The 21,467-nt window shown below is 45.9% G+C and overlaps 1 protein-coding gene across 1 annotated transcript in view; it reads right to left on the reverse strand.

The window, feature by feature from the left end:
• pacrg (PARK2 co-regulated) overlaps positions 1-21,467 on the reverse strand; it is a gene marked incomplete at both ends in the record, with an annotated part of 93,404 nt that overhangs the window by 64,960 nt on the left and 6,977 nt on the right. The window lies entirely within an intron of this gene.

Here is a 21,467-nt window from a genome sequence, read left to right on the forward strand (position 1 = left end):
CAGGTGAAGACGTGTGTCAGTTTTGTGTGTGTGCGTGTGTGTGTGTGTGTGTGTGTGTGTGTGTGTGCGCTGGGGGTGAGTACATGTGTGTGAGGGTGATTCAGAGAGAGAGAGTCAGGCTGACACCCACCTACGCACCCGGCAAAAGAACAGACACTTACACACACTACACAAAGAGATACACTTGCCAAAACGCACACTACCCAAGGCCCACACTCAACGAATAAGTACAAATCACACACACAAAATTGCCCAAAAAAGCGAACCCCCAAAAGCACACTCTCAAACAAACGCCTAAAAAAAAAACACAGACTAACAGACCAACCTCCAATGCCTATCAGCACAAACACAATCACACACACACACACACACACACACACACACCAAGGCTCCCTGCTGGGTCAGCCTGATCTGTGTTCAAATGTCACCCCGGCATCGACGCCGGCGCTTTCATGTCCCCTGCCCTCGCCCCGCCCTCGGTACCACCTTAGACTTCAAAGCAGATCACCCCCCCCCCCACCCCCCCCACAACCACCACACACACACACACACACACACAAAGAGAGATCCCCTACTGTTGGCACAGGGAGACACGGCTGATTGCTCTGAGGCAATTTGCCGGCCAACCTTGACCTTTTCCCTGTGTGTGGTCAAGATCACCGCCGTGAGTCAGCCGGCCCACAGACAAGAACAAAAGCAAACATGAGCCGACAGAGAGAGAGAGAGAGAGAGAGAGGGAGACAGAGGCGCGGAAGGGGCAAGAGGGGGAAAAAAAGGTTACAGCGCATAAAAGAGGAAGAGGCGAGAGACGGCATGATGACGTCACTGCGTTAGCCTGCTATGCAGCCATGCGGCGTCCTACTATAGCGCACAGGGATGATGTCATGCTGCCGTCGTGCATGCAGCCTTCTAGGCCTAGGCCTATCCCTCTGCCCAGAAACCACATGGGGAATTCCACCGAAACAAAAGGCGTTTAATATTTCCTTTGCTCCTCGCTCTTAACCCGTATCATGAGCACAGCTGAGAGCGTCGCGGCGCTCAGTCGACATCTAAACTATGTAAGTGATTCATTGTAAAAGGGAACCGTGCGCTATTTCCAGAGAATCACCTGGCCCCATTGTTCCGCAGTATTGATGAAATAAGAGCAGGGGAACATTAGTCTGGTAGTGGCCGCCACCGCCGGGGCCTGTGCTGTTGAACCCACCGCGATGCACTTAATCACAATCACATAAACACGCACTCTGGGACCAGGACGAGACACCAGTTAGCACCACAAAATAAGAGCGTAGGACGACCACGCAACACACACACACGCACACCCACACACACACACACACACACACACACACACACCCACAATGAAGCCTTCCAAAATAATCAGTCGCTGCACTCAGCGGTAAACTTGTGCATCCATTATTGATTGCGTGTGTGCATGTGTGTGTTTGTGTGTGCGTGTGTGTCTTTGGGTGCTGGTCGGATTCCCCAGGGGGCCCTCTGGTGAGAGGGGGGCACGGATCGGCCAGGCATTAGCAATTAGCCCCGGGACACAGACAAAGACCCCCCATACTCGTGCCCTGGTCCACAACTCAACAGGAAACACACAAAAAGATACAAGATGAGGAGTGAGCCGTGAGTACCTGTGTATTCCCTGGAAATTGTTTTAATGTTGTTGTTGTGTGTATGCGTGTGTGTAAAAACACTTTGTGTCTGTGTCTGTGTGGATAGTTGTGTGTGTGTGTGTGTGTGTGTGTGTGTGTGTGTGTGTGTCTCTGTGTGTGTGTGTCTCTGTGTGTGTGTGTCTGTGTGTGTGTGTGTGTGTGTGTGTGTGTGTGTGTGTTACATGATTCCTCCTAAACACAGGGAGCCAAGAGGGCTAGTTTGCCAGGCTTGTCTCAGAGTCACAACCGTTAGCTGGGCTTAAGGGCCAATCAGAGACATGCCACACGCCAAGAACGGCCGAGTGACAGTGTGATGGAAGAAGGTAGCAGAATGAAAAGAGTGAAAAGCAAAATGAAAGAAAGAAAGCGAGCCAAAGAGGTTGAGAAGCATGAAGCTGGTTTCATACTTTTGCTGAGGTAATTGCTGTCGACCGTACAGCTATTTTTGTTTTCCACCAGCTCTGGCAGGATGGAGGAGGATGAGGAGCGGGCATTGTGCGAGAGAAGTGAGGCTAATGTAGGCGAACACACAGCGGCAGATATCAAATATCAAGGGACGTGCACAGGTTTCCATAGGGGCAGCGGCTCACTCTCTGAACAGGGCACCTAAAAGATATGTGTGCTTAGATATATGCTTAGAATGAGAAGGCCTTTTTGGACCCTTCATTAGGGATTGATATTAAAAGTGATGAACCAGAAATCCATGAGGTCTATTTCAATACATCCACAATGCCCATCTGTCAACCAGTTCAACCCTTACCTAGAACTTCATCAACAACCAATCAAAACACCAGCTTTCGAGCTTGTCTGTGGGGGGGCAATACCTCTCTTAATAGGCTACCGTTTTAATGCTATGCAAAACTTGCAATGTTCTTTCGACATCCTTAATCAAACCAACTGTTATTTTTACAGTCTCGCAATACACAGTACAAAGAAGTACAGTGCAAAGAGAACATTTTCTCCTTAGAAATCTGCCATGTAAGGATGATGATTGAAACAGAATTACATTGTGAATAGGCACCAACCTGCGGTAAAGGAACAGTTTGCACATGCACCAGTAAAAGGAAATCTACAATAACAAATTGCAATAATGTGGTACATTAATCTGGCTAGTTTAGCAGTGGCAATGATAAAACATTTAACTAGTTCAAATGGCCCTAATTACTATATTTCAAGTAAAGTCTCTATTCATCTGTGATCTAAGAACGCTATTAAAATCCAACAATAACGGGTGAAGGTAAACCCATACTCAAGGTAAAATTATGATCCTCAATTATGGTCCTCATTCCAAACTAAACATGTTACCAAATACAGCAGCGTTTATTGCTGTGAAATAGGGTTTGCGAAGAAGGCCACACCATGCTATAATGCTAAAGTGAACGAACCATGCCATGTTAAGAGATCGCTGCCACTGTTGGTCAATAATGTATTCCTGAAACAACCACAGTCCCCCATTTCTCAAATTACCTTTGTAATTTTAATAATATTTATAAACACTACTTCCTTATATAATTATTGTAAAAGTATTAAGAGTGTTAAATGTTTATTCAACCCAAACACTAGTGAAACTGCAGCTTTTTCTCATACTGTTCCCCTTGGTTCTGTCTCACAATAAGGCACCCGTCGTGACTTAACTTCACATTCCCTCTTTATGAACACAGAACGCACAGTACATTCCCCTTCACTGAACTATCTCCCAACTCTTTTCGCTCTGTTGGGGTGAACCACTAAGCTTAATGGCAGGGGTGGCTGGAATGCTCCATTAACTGAGAGCCTTTTCTACCAGCAGAATGAAATTCAGGATGAGAAGACTTGAGCAGACAAAGCCCAATCAAGGTTAAATTGTCACGCTAGGACTAGCACACTTTCACCATTGAGAAGAAGCAGAGAGAGGGAGCTGCAAACTAACCCTAATCCTTCTATATATATATTTTAAAGAATCTCAAGCCCCTGTCGACCTCAATGCATTCACCTGCCTGCAAACAGGTATAAAACAGCATTTATAGTCAGATTCTGTGGTCAACAAAGCCTATGGGTATCTATGGAGCAGTAAATATCCAGACGATTTTGTTTTTGAAAGCATTTCATTTTTTGGATCTGGCTTAAGGCAACTTGACTGAACAACTTGATCCTGGTGAAGGTATATTCACAGATCCAAACCCTGCAATGTCAAGAAGTTGACAGCTGGTTAACTGTGAGTAAAATTGTGCATAATGATCAGTTCTGTTGGTTGTACATAGTCAAAGCCATGTTTGCCAAGGACATCCTTTTATACTCTGTTATTCAGAGCAGGCTGATTTCAGAGCCAATCTGTAGGGGCTCATGAGAGGTCTGCAGTCATCATGTGAGAGCAGTTCTATAAGGCCAAAGAAGCATTCATCAATGCCATTCAAAACATACATACATCTTGACAGAAATGCCAAGATCGGCTCAGTTCAGTGATAGTAGTAGTATACAGATTAAGGGGCATCAAAACAAAGTATTTGAAACACTAGAACGAGTGATTTGTGTTGACAGTTAGACAGTTATAGACGGTTGTGGAAAGAAATCACAAAGATACCTGCAATTGAGATCACCGGATGATGTTAGGGAGTTCAAGACAATGTTCCAGTTTCAGGTAGATGCAATTACGACGAAGCAAATTCTAACGAAATAACTATTCCCCCTGGCTCTGATATAGCCCATAGGTCACACATTGGGAAGATGTGGTTACACCAAAAGTGTGTATACCTCACTATAAACAACATCACTTTTCTTATTTTTCTTATTTTATAGAGGTCTCCGAAAAGCAATTCCCAATTTTCTCTTTTTTTACTTTAATCATTTTGCCACTTTTTGTCACTTTTATCCAAGCAACTTTTAGATGTAAATGCCCAAGGATGTCTACCGTAAACCATCGGACATTGGAGCTCAAACCCGGACCCTTGGTTCTGGTAGTCAAACATACTAACCAATAGGGTAGTCTATTAGTAGTTTACTCTGCCCTCCTGTCTCCCTTCACTTTACATTCAAAGTTCACATGAAGACAAGCGTGAAGGCACATTCACGTATCACACATAATTTAAGATTTCAACAAATCTCTATATTCTTTATTAGAACAAAGTCAAATTCCCATCTTTTACAATAATTCCAGTAGTAGTAAAATATTGCAAAGGTATCAGGGCACCACAAAACCACAGGAGACATATAAAGGCTCATGAAATATTCATTAAATATTGTCCAATCGGTTTTGATGCACCATGACCGTTCTTTCCCTGGGTTCAGGAAGAGGTCTCTTGGTTAAGAGGTAGTGGTTATGGCATTTATGCAAATATACATTTATATAGAATAGAAGATAAATAAAGTAACAAAAAGCAAAGACAGGTGAGTGATTCACATAATCTACTGAGACAGACAAGCTTATCTGACGATCATGTAAGAATAATGCATTCACAACGTCTGGTAATAGAATTGACGGTGTAAATGCAACACACACACACACACACACACACACACACACACACACACACACACACACACACACACACACACACACACATCAAAGATCTGTGGGGACACATACACGCTTGTAGATAACCTGCACATACGCAACAAATCACAGATGAAAAAAATAATAATACATGTCCCATGGCAGCAGAACCCTCAAAAATGGCATGTTCGATAATAAAAGAGCAGGACTTAGCTGTTTATTTTGTTACTGCTGTCACAATCATTAGCCAGAGTAATTGAACGACTGGGCCTCTTTACCAGCAGCTTCCTTGTAACCATCGCAATGCTACCATCGGCTGTTAATGCTGTGAGAAGACACAAACAGCAGCACTAATGAAAGCAGCTCAGCTGGAGGCTACGCGTTGTACCTTTTCCTCATTAGTATCCTTACTATACAGGAAAATTATAAGACCAGGGGTCACCGAGGGGTCAAACCGAATACTCCTAGCCTAGCCTTAACGAACACACATCGTCAAATTTTGCTACAAGAGCATTGTGTTTATCGTAGAATAGTCAAACACTTCTGCCTTATTTGTAATCAATGTGCAGAATATTATCTTAGGACCGCTAGCTAGCAATGATAAAAAACATATTTTCTATAGATAAGTACTAATTTTATAATACTACTACAGCTTTTACCCTGACAAATCCTATTAAGAATATCTATAAAACAACATAAATACTACAGCTTTACACAACCGTTTATGGTTCTTACGGTTCTTACACTGCCCTGTAGCCATGCTTTTATTGAGCGAGCGTTAACCATTATAAACGAGAGGAGACTGAGAGAAATATTAAACGGGAAGACAAAGAGAAGTGGACAGAGGGATGGACGGAGGGAGAGAGCCGCCTGGAACCTGCTCCAGTTTCTGAAAGGTGAGGCGGCTAAATAAAGCTGAGATTAGGGGGGGCTGGGATGCCCGGCTGGTGGATACGCTTGAGCGCGTGCATGCAGCGATCCAGTCGGGGACCTCCTGCCAAACGAGACGGAACTAGGCCAGTGGATGAGGAGAGGCACGTAGGGACCAGGTAGGAGGAGGAGGAGGAGGAGGAGGAGGTGGAGAAGGAGGAGGAGCAGGCAGATGAGAAGGAGGAGACAAGGTGGGGACAGCATCAACACGACAGCGGAGGGAGTTCAAAACACAAACAGCGGTGATCGGTTTCATGCCGGCCGCAGTTCATCTTTTCGCAATATATACGGGGCGCATGCATGTGGCCTGTGCCAACGTCTAGCACGAGCTAGCATTATAGCGGCATGCTAACAGTAAGCGAGCAGTTGAGAGTGTTGACACATGGCCGATCCACTGTCGGTGACCCCGAGGCAGACCCCTGTCAATGTGGCGGTGTTGGTGTTCAGTTGCATGCCTCGTCTATCTCTAGTCTAGTACAATGCTTCCTGCCTACCCTTGGGCTCACTGCATTGCCGTGCCGATTTGACAACAACTGAGACAGAACCCAATCAAGGCTGAGCGATGGAGAGACAGGGGCGGTTGGTGGTGGAGGTGGAGGGGGGAGGAGGGAAGGGGGGAGGAGAGGTCGTAATCAGCATTTCCCCTCCAATCAGACCCAAATGGCTGCCTCTAATCTGCACACGGCCACTGAGGCTCTGATGGATAGGATTGATTGGTTATCTGTCTGCAGGGGCTCCGCAGGGATCTGCGGGGGGGGGGACTGCGGGGAGTGCCGCTCGGAGAGACAGGACAGAGGCGGCTTATCGGCCCGTCACTTGATTTCCCACGTCATCCCGCACACGGGCTCAACAAGCCTGCCCCCTGCTCCGCCCCCCCGCCCCTCTCCCCCTCACCCCCCCACGTCTCATTCATCATACAGAAGAATTAAATGTGGACACTTCAAAGGACTTCCACACCCCGGCTTCCCCGAGGGCCGCGTGTTTGCTACCTACTTAAAATGGAAGGGCTCGATCCATCACTGGCTGTTTGAGACGCACTGCGTGTGTGTGTGTGTGTGTATGTACACGTACAATTTTATGTGTCTGCGTGTGTGTCTGTGATTGAACACATACAAGATATTATGTGCATGTTCGTATGGGATTTTGTTTGAGTGTGTGGAGGTGCGTGTCTTTGTGTGTGTGTGTGCGTGTGTGCGTGTGTGCGTGTGTGTGTGTGTGTGTGTGTGTGTGTGTGTGTGTGTGTGTGTGTGTGTGTGTGTGTGTGTGTGCGTGTGTGTGCGTGCCTGTGTGTTTGGCGACTTGTCAAGTCAGATGCAAAAGGGAGATAAGGGCACAGAATAATGTTTTTTTTCTCCGCAAGCAAATAGCATGAACATGGCGTAGCTGCCTGCACAATTTTGATAAATCTGTCGCTCCTGCCCTATTCGGCGGTGGAAAATACACAGAAATCCTCAAACAAATATGCTCGTTTCCAATGAATGTGTGATGAATGTCCTCGATTGATTTCACACATGGCGGCTGGAACAATAGAGACCAAGACAAATGTTAGGTCTATCTAAGATAGGAACCTTGCAAATAGCAAGCTGCAAATACAATTCCCTGATATCCTTCCCCTCACCAGCCAACAGGGACTTGAGGGGAACAACGAACTCAATTAACATATTCAGCGCCGCCCGTGTGTGTGTGAGTATTTGTGTGGGTTAACAAATAGAAAAAAACACTGCAGCATCTCCTCTGTTTGTGAGCTAATGCAATCGGTTGCTCAGCAGTGTAAAGGAGGAAAGACATAACTACCATGGCTGGTTGACCTGAATCTTTCAAGAGAAAGAGGGTGGCCACTTAAGCATAAAAAAAAGCAAACACAAAAAGCAAACAACAATGGCTGGCTGTGCTGTGGGCCTGTAACTGCCCAGCTGATGACGAGGAGATGCAGGGGAGAGCACGCTGGATCAGATAGCGAGGTAGGTGGTTCAGGCCAGAGGGTGTCTGTCTGTGCTGTGTCCAGCTCCTAATAGGATGTTCTTGTTGTGCCAGAAGATCAGCCTCATCCTGTGTTCTGGACCACAGATCAAAGACTTTCACCCCAGTCCCCGCAGAGCTGACTGCCAAACTGCAACAGCAATGGAAGATGAAGAGGATGGCTTAGATAGAGGGTTAAGGGAAGGAGGAATGGGAGGAAGGGGGGGGGGAATGGATGCATGGAAGGATGGATGAATGGAATAAAGAAACATTTTACATTTTTTCTTCTATGATCTAGGTGAAGGGAGAGGTGTGACAAAAGAGAGAAAAGAGAGGGAGAAAATGCAATCAAGTAGAATAGCAGAATCGGAAGATTCTGCTGTAGACTTACGAAAACTAGTAATAAGACAGGGTGGTAGAGAATTGTGTAACTAAAAAAGCGAAATAGTGTTTAGCTCTAATTGTCTGAGACAGGGACAAAAATATACAGAGAACGACTTCATAACCTCCTCACTATGTTCTCCAAACATCGGCCAAAAACGTGAGCGGAGAACTGAAATAATTCACAGGTATGGAACTGCATGTTATTCTGAAGGATGTTGCTCTTAATCCAATATCTCACACTCCAAAGAATACTGTTATTAGGAGTCCTTGTCAATGTGGATAGGTGCTCAAACTATTTGTCTCAGCATTAGCACCTTGGTTCATGCTGTTCATACAAGCTAGCATTATGGCAAGTGTGCTTCACTTGCCATAGGGCTACATTCATTGTTCCTATATTATCCCTGCACTTGACTGTGCTCCAGAGTTCAGCTGGTTGGCTTCCTTCAACACAGGCGCTGTTCAGATTATGTGTAACGTCAGCATTGCAAATATTTTGTGTTATGTTATTCTGCTGTGCTATGTGCTATGTATGTCGTGTTTATGTGTACCTCAATATTTTCTGGATTTGTTTTGTTTAATGCTGCCTGCACTGTGAATTTGTACAGCAACCGCTGGCCGTTGAATCACCATCATGTTTTTGGGGGCATAGATAACAGAAATTAGATTCTTGTTATTCATAATATATAACAAGGTAATGCCAATGTGCTGCTAGTTCAGCAGCTTTGAAAGTCACATTGTGGAGCCTGAGGCGCGACACCGCTTATAATGGCTCTCCAAGGTGGACCTCTCTAGGGGGAGGAGCTTACCGCGGCCAGTGGAACAAAGAGAACACGGCGAGACACGGCTAGAATTGAACTCGGCAGACATGGAATCTGGTGGAGGAAAAGAATATGTGCATAATGCATATCCCTTGATACGCTAGCCCACTGTAGCAACACAACCTGGATTGGTAGAGCAAGGCTCTCTCTCACTCAATTCAATTTAAAAAAGCTTTATTGGCATGAGAAAAATGAAAACGTTAAATACAAAATCTCTCTCTCTCTCTCTCTCTCTCTCTCTGTCTCTCTCTCAAGCTTCAACATTGCTGTCAGAACACAGCTCTCTGTGAGACCATGTGAAACCGACCAATGCGATTCAGAACATGTTACCAGCCACAGCAGCCAAAAAAGGAGGGAATGGATCTGGAGGGTGAGGTGCAACAGAAGAGGGAACACAAGCTTATCATGCACGTGGAGGGAACACACAGGGAAACAGACACACAGTGCAGGAATAGAGCCATCTTTACCCAGCCGTAATTTACAGCCATGTTAACACTAAAGTTCCTGTGTTTCTGTCATCGCGGGCCTTGGTTATAGGAGCTGAATCTTTACGAGACGGGTGGTAGTATAGACTAATTTACCTTTCACCCGGGTCACTGTGAGCGGGACGACAGCCAGTGTTTCAAATGTCACATGGAGAGCTGTGCCGCATGTGGTTTAAAGTAAAAGCCTGTGCACGTGCGCTCAAACACACGCCCACGCACACACGGGCAATAAAAATGCATAACAGCTTTTACATTGAGCTGTGTATGAACTGGAGCAGTTCACTACCTCTTATCGTTAACTTTCTTTAACAAGAGAGACTCAAATCCAACAGGTCAAAATGTTGGGATTGTTAGGATGAATGCATATGAATGCTCCAACCATAGATCAACTGAAAGAGGACAACACACACTCTTCTTTAAAGTGACCCAAGCTTTGAGATTTAGGCAGCTTTGTGCCTTACAAAAATAACTACTTATGTACGAATGTTAACAAAGCGACAGAGAGAAAGAGAGACACACACAGTTAAAGGGACTACTCATTATCAGGCTGGAGAGAGGTTGAGCAGGAGGCAGGAGGTAGGAGGGGCGAGACAGAGGTCCTGCCGTGAGTGTGGAGGACAGAACAAGTAGGGAGTTCACCAAGTTCCTCTGTGACTCACATGGAGCAGAAATACACCAGGGCTTATCAGGGCTCCCAGGAGAAGGTTGTCCCTGTCCGCTCTCCCCCCCCTCCCTGTGACAGTAACATGACGAGGAGATGGTGTGGGAGCATGAGGTGGTGGTGATGGTTTGCACTCTAAACGGAGCCGGTACCAAATGAGGGGGAAGGAGTGCCTCGTTCAGTCGCAGACTAGCAGGCAATCTCTAGGCTGAATGCTGCTGCTGCTGCTGCACGGAGAGATAGGAGGCAGATAAACACGGCTGTCCACGGTGTCCAGCCGTCACTTCACACACAGACATGGACCCAAGTCGCAGAATACTGTCTGAGTGTGTAGATGGTGTATATAAGTGTGTGTGTCTATGTGTGTGTGTTTGTGTGTATACGTGTGTAGTTATTTTCTCGGTGGGTAGACACATTCTCTCGCAGGGAGCGGCAAGTCGAAACTGAAGGCTGCTCTTGGATAGCTGTAACGACACTGCAATATGACTCCCTGTAAACTAAGAGCACACCATCAACATGTTTGGAATAGTAATTTGCCGGCTTGTCATATCCGGAAGATTATCCTGTCAACTCGGCAAGTGGCTGGGAGAGGAATTCTGCTTTAACCGAGAGTCAATGAGGACCTCGCTTTTGCAGTAAAGACTCAACACAGCACACCACAGTTTAAGCAGAAAGAAATGATGAGGCCAGCTAATTTCCAGCCCGCTAGCCGCCACTATAGTGCAATAAGACACAACCTCCATAAGAAAAGTTTGCCCATTGTCAAACCCAACTCTGAAGGCTGGCTGTTCACCGTGAAAAGTAAACAAAAAATATGAAATGTCCCTTGAAGTGCATGGCTACAGTGACAGAGGTGATGACTGCGGTACATTCAGCTCCAGTTTCTGTTTATACTAACTATGGGGGTTCCCTGGCTTGTTTGTTTGTGTTTGTGTTTGTGCCATGATAGTTGCTTAAGCAGTCGCCGTCGATGACGCCGTTCGCACAGCTGCTCTCGTGGAACGCTTCCGCTGCCGTCGTCGCCATCGTATTTCCCATATTTCCATATATCAAACTTCATGTTTTATTAATGTCATATTTAAAATATTAATAATAAAACCGTGATTCCCTGAGCTTATGAGGATCCAGACCGTGGGAGCTGGGTCTTTTGGAGGCTTGGTAGAAAAGGGGGCATGACCCGTCTGTCTGCGACCCCTCTGTCTGTCCACCCCTGAGGGTAGACGTCGACTTCGTCAGCCCTCTCTGCTCTGCACTTCTGCACTCAGTTGTCATTGTTATTCTATTGTCCCTGCCTGATGTGGGTGGATTGCATTGTGGGGTGGGCCGTGGTGGAGTTGACATACTCCCATATTGTCACTTGTGTAAATGAGAATACAAAGATTGGTTAACTTCGGACAAGTTGGTAAAAAAATCAAAAACAAGGGAAAGTGGTTTGGTTGGCTTGGTGTCACCTACCCTCCCCCCCCACACACACACGCACACACACACACACACAGTACTTCTACTACTAGGATCCCAGCAGGCCTGGTTCCAATACACCATCACCACTGTGTGCAAGACAGAGCTGTTCTGCTCGGGAAGGAGGAGAGGGAAAACAGTGCCCTCGGTAAGAACAAAGCTGAGTGCAATGGCTGCTTTTTGCATCGTCGCCCACTGTACAGGCGCTTGCCCAGCTCTCTCTCTCTCTCTCTCTCTCTCTCTCTCTCTCTCTTATTCAAGGAATCCAACCAAAACAGTGGGAGAAATATGTATGAAGACAAACACATACAAACTGCAGTATAGTTGTAATATTATTTATATTGCATAATTTGAGAGACACCTTCACACACACACACACACACACACACACACACACACACACACACACACACACGTACTACAAACACACAAACACACGGCCACACACAAGCTCATGCAGGCGCGCAAACACACACACACACACACACACACACAAACACAAATGCATTTGATACATACATTGGAATTCAAATTTGAAACAGAAATTATGAACATAATTAAAAATGGAATATACCTCCAGCATGGGCTAGTATTGGTCCTCCCAGACAGAGAGGTTGACTAAAGGAGGCTACCTGTCTGCTTTAGACTCTCTCCACAGAGGTAATCACCACTAGGGGTAGTGAAGAAATTCGAAATATACGAATCAGGGGGAACAGCAAATAATCAGTAAGAACGGGGACAGAGGGGGGAAGTCGTTGAATGAAATATGACTTATATTATTTCTTTTTTCGCTCTCTAGACAGGGCAGTCTGTCATTTGCACAGGAAGGTGCCGGAAAGTGGGCTAAGTGGTTAGGCCATTTCTTGTGCCTTTCCAAGTGGCGGAATAGATATTAGGATTTCACTGACTATTACACATGATAATTGAAGAGCTTATTGAATTTTCGTCAATTTTGTCTCATTTATACTCCCTCTTGCTCTCGCTCATGGAAGTAAACATTTTAACATTATGTAAAACATCATGCACGTGGGGGTGTGATCTACAGATTTGTTTATGGCGTGGCATCGGGGCTGCTGTTATTGCCAATTCAATAATACTGCTCTACTAATTGCATGGCTTAGGCACGGCTTTAGCCCCTGTAGATATTCATCTAAGCCAATTAAGTGAGAGGCTGGTGTTGTAGACAGGAAGTAATCCCTGGTTGAATGTTAGGGAGCACACTCAAGTGCAATGTCATAAGAGGACGCGTTGCCTGCTCATATAGCTGCTCGGCTTGGGCTGTGGTACATTTGATTGAAGTTATTCTTTGGCAGAAAAAAAAAGTGAGAACGGATCTGAGTACGGAACAAATATCCCCTGATAGATTACAGGCTTGGCTTGTCCTGTCACGATCGACAAGGGATTGAAACCAGAGACAACCGTGATCTGAAGAACTCTCGCAGACCAATTGGTCTGGTGTATTTCAATACAACCAAGCTGCTGCATCCGACTCAATAAGTTCTACCAGCGCAAAGATAGAACAAGAGTTCCTCTACAATTTACCGCAAGTTCCCCAACACAAGGTTACCTAAAAAATTAAACTGCTTGAGGAGTAAAACTGGAACCACAAATAAATCTTCAAAACAATCAACCCACTAAAGGCCTAGCCTACATAAACATCACACGCTGAACACAACTTCATAACACAAAGGGTAAATGAACTCCCTTAGCCCCTGACAAAGCGTTTGATTCGACATAATCTAAATCTCTGATTATTACTCCTCTGCCTTCAACTTAACCGTAACAGCTCTCCACAAGTCTGAGCGCCAACATCCAGTCTTCAATGAGACCATTGTGGAACTCCAATAGGGATTGGAACCAGCCAGCCTCCACCTAGCATCCAACCATCCCATCACCAATGGACAAATTAGTCACAGGTCAGAGTATTTTTTTGGGGGGGGTGGATGCTCGGCGTTCTACAGGCTCGTCCTTCTGTGTGCCGGCTCCTCACGGGTGGCGATTAAGAGCAGAAAGAGAGAGAGGGACAGAGAGGGTGACCGAGAGATTATGAAATGCTGATGGAGTGCACTGAGCACCGCCATTCATCAGCATAATTAACCATAATCAGCCCCATCTACAGAGGGAGAGAGAGCGAGGGAGAGAGACAGTAGAACCAAAAGGAATCTGTTAAAGGTAGACACGACAGAGGGCATACACACATATATACCTACACACCTTGACACACACACACACACACATGCGCGCGCACACACACGTGGGAGCACGCACAACCACACATCCTCTATTCTTTTCTGTTGAATATTATTTTTCGTGAAAGAAAACGATTGAACTGAAAAAAAACCTGAATAATAGCATGGACTGAGTAAAACTATTTATTTTTCTTGATGAGCAACATGCTGAATTCACTAATGACCCCTATGCTTGCAGGGTTACCTGTTTACACATCCGCCAGATACACAATTACCTCGGCAATGGGATTTGTGAAGATGTCGTCTAAAAAAAGAAAGTGTGCACAAACTGTAAAAAAAGAGCAAGTCGACCGAATGAAAATGTTGTTATAAAAAAAAGGAGAAATAATGTTTTAACAAGGCAGGGCCATGAGAGGGATTTCACTTGACTTGCTGATTTAGATCTAGTAGAGAAGAATGAATATACAAAAGAAGCCTTAGAAAGCCCTAGAAGGACACCTATATCTTGCTTTGCTAAGAGTACTGTCAGCTGGTGTAGTCCATGTCTCGGCAAAATGCAAACATGCTGAAAGCTTGTGAAGTTTGACCTCTACCACGATATTGCCTACTTCTGCCAATATTGTCCATTTGGAAGAGGTGGGTGGGGGGGGGTGGGGGATCTGGTTCTGTCTGACAGACACTCCCTGTCGGCCCACCATGCCGCCATTACACAGGCCACTCCGCTCCGCTTCATTCATTATTAACCATGGAACCGTGCAGGCCACTTTAAACAGCCTTTAAAATGTACATACTTTACACTTCCAGCCTCATTTGGACTACATCATCTGACCATTCTGCAGGAGGAGATCTGCGCAAGGCATCACGACTCTACAGAGCCATAGACTCACAATGAAAACAGCCTGCCTTTATGTGACTGCAATCTAGACACATGCAGAGTCTGACACAGAGTCAAATGCCAGTTTATTGATGGCTTATTGATCGTTCTTAAATATTTCATTCATATAATATCCAGGACCATGAAATTTAAAAAGACCCTGAAAATCTGATGATTTTAATGGTCAATACATTAAAATTTGAGAAAAAACACAAACTGCTATCTCATGTCTTTGGTGGTCGTGTTGACGTCTACATTAACTCGATTCGATTTCCAGAATTTCTCATTTCCAGCTTTCTACCCGTAATTATTTCAATATGCATGTGTTTGCATACAAAGGCTTTCTCTTGACGTTTTTGCAGGAGCTTTTTGAAAAACAAAAACTGTGAAACGGTTTCAGCATTCTGCGCCTGATCACAATCTGCTAGAGGCCGTTGACCTATGACACAACCTTTTCAGTCGCAAACAGAATTACACAATTCACAAATACCAATTAAATAAACATATCGGGAAAGTACAAGATCAACAACGATAGAGAGCAAAAAAGAATAATTACTATGAAAGCCCTTAAGGTAAACACATGTTCCTGCATTAGGCGGCTGCAATACGAAAGAAGATGAAGATAGAGGAGTGTGTGTGCGATTGTGTGTGTGTGTGTTTGTGTGTGTGTGTGTGTGTGTGTGTGTGTGTGTGTGTGTGTGTGTGTGTGTGTGTGTGTGTGTGTGTGTGTGTGTGTGTGTGTGTGGTATGTGTGTGTGTGTGTGTATGTGTGTGTGTGTGTGTGTGTGTGTGCGCATGTGTGTGTGTTTGTGAGCGCTTATGTGTGTGTGTGTGTGTGTGTGAGCATAGCATGTGTGTTTGTCACGTGTGTGATTACTGAGCAAAATAAAAAAGGAGGAGGAAGTGGAATGGGCAAGGCAGGCAGGATGGTGAATCTGTTGTTAATTTAGCCCCGTTTTAATGAGACATCTAGGCAGACTGGATGGGCTGAACCAGGGGCTGGAGGGGCTGGGTTGCGGGTGGACTGCCAGATTGCCATGCCTTACCGACGACACAGATTGGCATCTGGGCACCCTGGGTGATTTTCTCATGCTGCCATCCCTGCCTGGAGGTACCTGCTTGACTCTTTAACCGGGGCAGTAAGAATAGAAAAAAAAACACGCAGGTGTGCACGTTTGAGCAGCATGCACATGAAGTCACACATACGCATATATGTGCGTATGTGCGACACTCTAGTACACACACATTTTACGAACATATGCCACTTTATTGCCTTAATTTCTCCTGCATAGTGTTTCATTTTTTATCCCTTATGCGTGTGTGTGGGTGTGTGTGTGTGCCTGTGTGTGTTAGTAAGGAGGGCTTCTAATTAAATCACACTGTGTTTTTCCACAGCTTAACAACACTCAGACCCAATGTGACAGTTGCTTAGGGTAATGCCCCTTACCAGAGCTCACTGAGGGAAAATGTGTGTGTGTCGAGTTTACACCGACACTGCGTCAGAGGCCACTTTGGTGTGTCTGCGCAGCGCCTAACACGCCGTATGATATTCAAAGAGTGCCGCCGTCTTATGAGACTTTACTTACAAAATAAAACAAATAGAAAAACCAAAATAAGAAAAGGAAGACAATGCTAGCAGCAAGCTCTCTGCCATCCCGCGCTGCGATGGAAAGGTCAGGTTTGAGCGCCATTTATAGGTGTACTTTGTGATTATTGTTGATAATGTATCCCTTTCCTTCCTTAAAATAGTTTTGCTCGCGGTTGGTGTACAGTACACCCATGTAAAATATAGGACCAATCCTCCAGGGAGAACCGGCGAGAGAGCTAGGCTAAGGGTAAGAGAGAGCGCGAGAGGAAAAGGGGAGGGGGGGGGGGCTCTTCTAGTTGTCTTTGAAGCAGGAGAGAGGAGAGGAGGTGAGGCTGATTAGGGAGCAGGCCGCGCAGGGTGGAGGAGGCTGCTCTATCTGCGTGGCAGGGGCGTCCATCAGGGGAAATATGCAGCAGCATCCACCGTTAATGGGAGCCGTCGTGTTTATTGTCCTGTTAATTAGCAGGGATCGGGGTGTAGGCTGTAAAGATAGGTAGCCTGTGAATCCCCGGGTCGCGTGGACAATTTAGCGGACACAATTTAGTGGAGAAACACGAGAAAGCGGCCGCAAAACAAGCTCCTCCACTCAAACAATGAGGAAATTAACTGGGAACGTGAATAGAATATTTCCCTGCCCTGTCATACACATACTTCCTTTCCTCTAATTGGTGTTCTGTTATGAAGCCCCACTGAACGTGTAGGACTATGTATGCAATGTTAACAACAGTATATATTGTTTATTTATCTCTCTGGATATTGAATGATTTTAGGGGGAAAATTGGGATATTGTTCACTGAATGACCTCTATATTAGAGTGACATTAGAGTGATGTCTGATTGGAAGGGATATACGAAAGAGCAGTCAAATCACACATCCATGTCCAAGGTCATTAAGGTAGGAGGTAGGTAAGGTAGGAGCCATCACGATTTTTTAAACATCTCAATAATGGTGATAGGGCATAATAACCCTTTTATCCCCTTTATAATACATGTCATTAGTCGGATGCTTTTATCCAAAGTATCTCACAATACCACAACTGTTTAGATTCTTAGCGTGGATGGCCTCTGGGGGAATATTACTTGAACCCTAGCAGAGGTAATGTCATGCTCTTCCAATGGAGCTACACAGGGCTATCATATTTATCTACCAGTTGAGTCCTTTGATCCATTATCCATAAAAACAAATTTAGCTTCACTCCCCCCCTTCACTCCCCCCTTCATTCTTGTAATAAAAATAACAGCAGTTTCCATTCCACTGTTGCATCTCAAAATAAAACCGAGGCATGCAGATGCAAGTAATACTCCGTTACCAAATACACTTTGTAATTAACATACTATTCATAGTCCTCGACGTTCAGTTGGGCCTCATATCAAAGCAATCAGAGGAAAGTAAGTATGTATGTAAGAGCAGAGAGAGAGAGAGAGAGAGAGAAAGAGAGAGAGAGAGAGAGAGCGAGAGAGTGAGAGACAGAGACAGAGAGAGGGAGAGACAGAGACAGAGAGAGAAAGGGGAAGAGATGGAATGTGAATTAAGCATCAGGCCCAGGTTAAAGGCCGCAGCCTTCTGCTGTGATGACATCCATCGTCTGCTATGGTTGCTGATGGAGGACAAAGGATTCTGTAGGCTGAGCCCCTGGGCTAGAGATCCCCTGCAGTCATTTCCATAATTCATATTATATCCAGCTTCTAGTCATGTTGGACACCAAAATAGAAATAATGGATTTCTTGGTGTCTCTCTCTCTCTGTCTCGCTCCTTTTATCACCTCCAGTACTGGGCCTGCAGACCACCCACCTGCACGAGCACAGAGACACACTAAGTCCCAAATGTATGCACATGCATGCACACATACTGAAAAAAATAACCACACACATACATACATACTCAAAATCATATACGTACGCTAGTGCCTACCACACACAACACACACACACACACACACACACACACACACACACACACACACACACACACACACACACACACACACACACACACACACAGTGTTCCGGTCCCAGACCAGCAGCATCAGTAGCCACTGGTAGCTCCAGGCCGCTAATTGGCCCCATTTCTCCTCCTCTTGTCTCTCCCCTTGTGCTCATGAAAGCCATGCAGCCATTCAACCTCATACATGTTTCTGGAGAGACGGGTTGGACACACTATGGCAAGCACTTACCCAAACTCAATAAAAGCCTCTGAAGGAAACAAAAGAGGGCAGACAAGGGCCCCTGACATGTGAATGACTGAGTGTTGTCTAGTGTGTGTTGTCTAATGTCCATGTGTATGTGTCTGCCAGAGATTGTATGTGTAGGTGTGTGTGTGTGTGTGTGTGTGAGGGGGGTAGTGCAATGTGTGTGTGAAGTAATGTGGGTTTTCTGTAATGAATATGTTGTGTGCGTATGTGTCTGTCTGTCTGTCTGTCTGTCTGTCTGTCTGTCTGTCTGTCTGTCTGTCTGTGTGTGTGTGTGTCTGTGTGTATGTGTGTATGTGTGTGTGTGTTTGCGTGTGCGCATGTGCGTGTGCGTGTGTGTGTGTGTGTGTGTAGGGCAGAGGGTGGCAGAATCAGGTAGAGAGGCAGAAAGAGGAGACAGGCAGAGAGAGAGAGAGCGAGAGCTAGAGCGAGAGAGAGAGACTGTGAGGCATGAAGGACGGCCATTCCTTTACGAGCCTCTCCCAACCCGATACTGCAGCAGCGGCGGTGGGACAGTTATGAGTGTGGGCGGCACGGGGAGGCACAAGGGCTTGTCCAAGCTGCTTGTAGAGATAGCTCACACGTCGCACTTACAGCAAGCACCTCCCATGCCCCCGGCCAGCCAGCCAACCGGCAGCCTTATTGTGGTGATGGATGCAGCCAGCGGCTAATGTGAGTCGGTGTGCCGCAGTGCTTGGCCCCCGTATCTTTATAGCTGCTACCGCTGATTATATAGAGTGCTGCCCCCTCTCCACCCTGTCTCTCTCCCTCCCCGCTTCCCCCCTCCCTCCCGCACTCCTTCCCCTCTATTTCTCTATCTACCGCAAAGCCAATTTGCTAATGGATGCGGCAACCTTGTGATTTATTGTTGTCAAAGATACGCTCCAAGTAAAATACATTTAATGATTTAAGTTTGCGGCGGGGAGAATTTACATTTGAAAGTAAGCCCGGAGTCTGCCGTAGCCATCGCATCGACGATGCAAAATGGATTGCAGGGCGCATCTATTTAATGGTTCTGAATTATTGTCCTCGTCCTCTCAGGGATATTAAACTCAGTATGCTTTGTTTTTCTGCGTCTGTTGTCAAATTCAATACCAAGGTCTGGAAATTGCAGTGGCAGGGATGTAGAATATAGCAAACCACAAAACTGTGCAGGGCCTCTCAGCCATGGCATTCATATTGGCTAGACTAGAGGATGGGTGAGAGCACTCAGCCCGCTGGAAATTGGAATCAAACAAGTATTCAAACTGAAGCTTAAGGTTAAAGTGAATAACAAACTAAACAGTAGCAGAGAGCCGCTACAGGCGATGGACTATTGTATTTTTTTAACATGTTTCCCTTCGGTTCATTGTCTTACTTATGGAAAGATAGCTTGTGGTGTATACGTCCTTCTACATCACTGGTCCGTTTCATCCCTGGCCATGACTGGAGCTCATTTAAAGTGACAGAGCAGCGGCGCTGACTGCTCCCCGTGGAGCCTCCCTGCCGTTCTCGAGAACCAGCTGGGATTCCTAGGACTGAGTGGCTCTCTTTAAGGACAGACGAATGCATACCCAGAGCACTTCACAATGGCACCGGTGGCCAATGTTCACCATTCCTCTGTCTGCCTCTTCATTCCAAACCCACATCACTATCTCAACCTGCATTTGAGCCTTCCAAACACACAACCTCTCTCTGTGTGCTTCTGTGCTGGTACATTTGATTCCTCCTTGTATCCTAATAAGAATCGTCTGTTGATTTGGAAAGTCACTTTGAGATTTGAGATTCAGACATCTTCTCTTCAAGAAGGCCTATACCCACTCCACTCCAGATGCTACCAATGCTACAACAGAGACAAAGCTAAACAAGTATTCAGCTGCCCCTAGTCCTTAGGTCAAGCAGGACTGTAGTCAGCGAGGGCAGGCTGTCAGGGACATGACATGGCCCCACTCCACAGCCCTCGGGCATCGCCGGGGGGACGCCTCGGGCTCACTGAGAACCACGGCTCCAGTCAAAGACACACCAGTACACACACACACACACACACACACACCCCTTACAATAATACCCAGTTAGGGCTTCACCCCAGGCGGCTACGAGCGTCTGCGATCTCCACCGGGAAATAATGGAGATTTGGCTTAATTTGGGGTTAATTTGCAGCTCTATATCCTCAACCGTATCCCTTTTTTTATGTCATCAGCCATTTAACATCACCAGGAGAGATTCTAACCACTCACGTAGATGAAGCCCAGCTCATCTGACGGGAAGATAATGGCCGATTCCAATCTCGTGAGGGTCAAATTGTAGGGGGGTGCGGGTTGGATATATTTTCATTCCAGTGGTTGGGAGGGGGGAACATCAGAGCAAATAAACCTGATGAGTAGGCTTCACGAAACTCTGAATACTTTCATCTGCAATGCCGGAAATGGGCTCCCAGCTAACGACCTCTGTGGAACTTCCCATCTGTGAGCATAACTTAAATCCAACCAAATACATTACACACAAAAGGCACAGGCTGTAAGAACAACTTTAACAGCATTATGGTTGGGGGGGGGGGGGGGGGGGGGGGAATTTGCAATAGCGATCTGAAACCAGGGTCCATATCCTCAGGCGTCATGGATCACGTGTTTCGGCGGATGATTTGCGTTTACTTTTCTTCTTCTTGTCTTATGCGAGGAGTGAAGTAAGACCCCTACTGTACTCTACCCCCCCTTCCCCCACTGCCGGTGAGGCGTCTCCCCCATGTCGAGTCGTTTGATAAGCCCCATAACTTAAAGTTTTATGACCGCTTCCCACAAACACAGCCGCACGGAGACACCGCCGTATG

This window comes from Pollachius pollachius (assembly GCF_949987615.1).
Source record: "Pollachius pollachius genome assembly, chromosome: 15".
Lineage (NCBI taxonomy): Eukaryota > Metazoa > Chordata > Actinopteri > Gadiformes > Gadidae > Pollachius > Pollachius pollachius.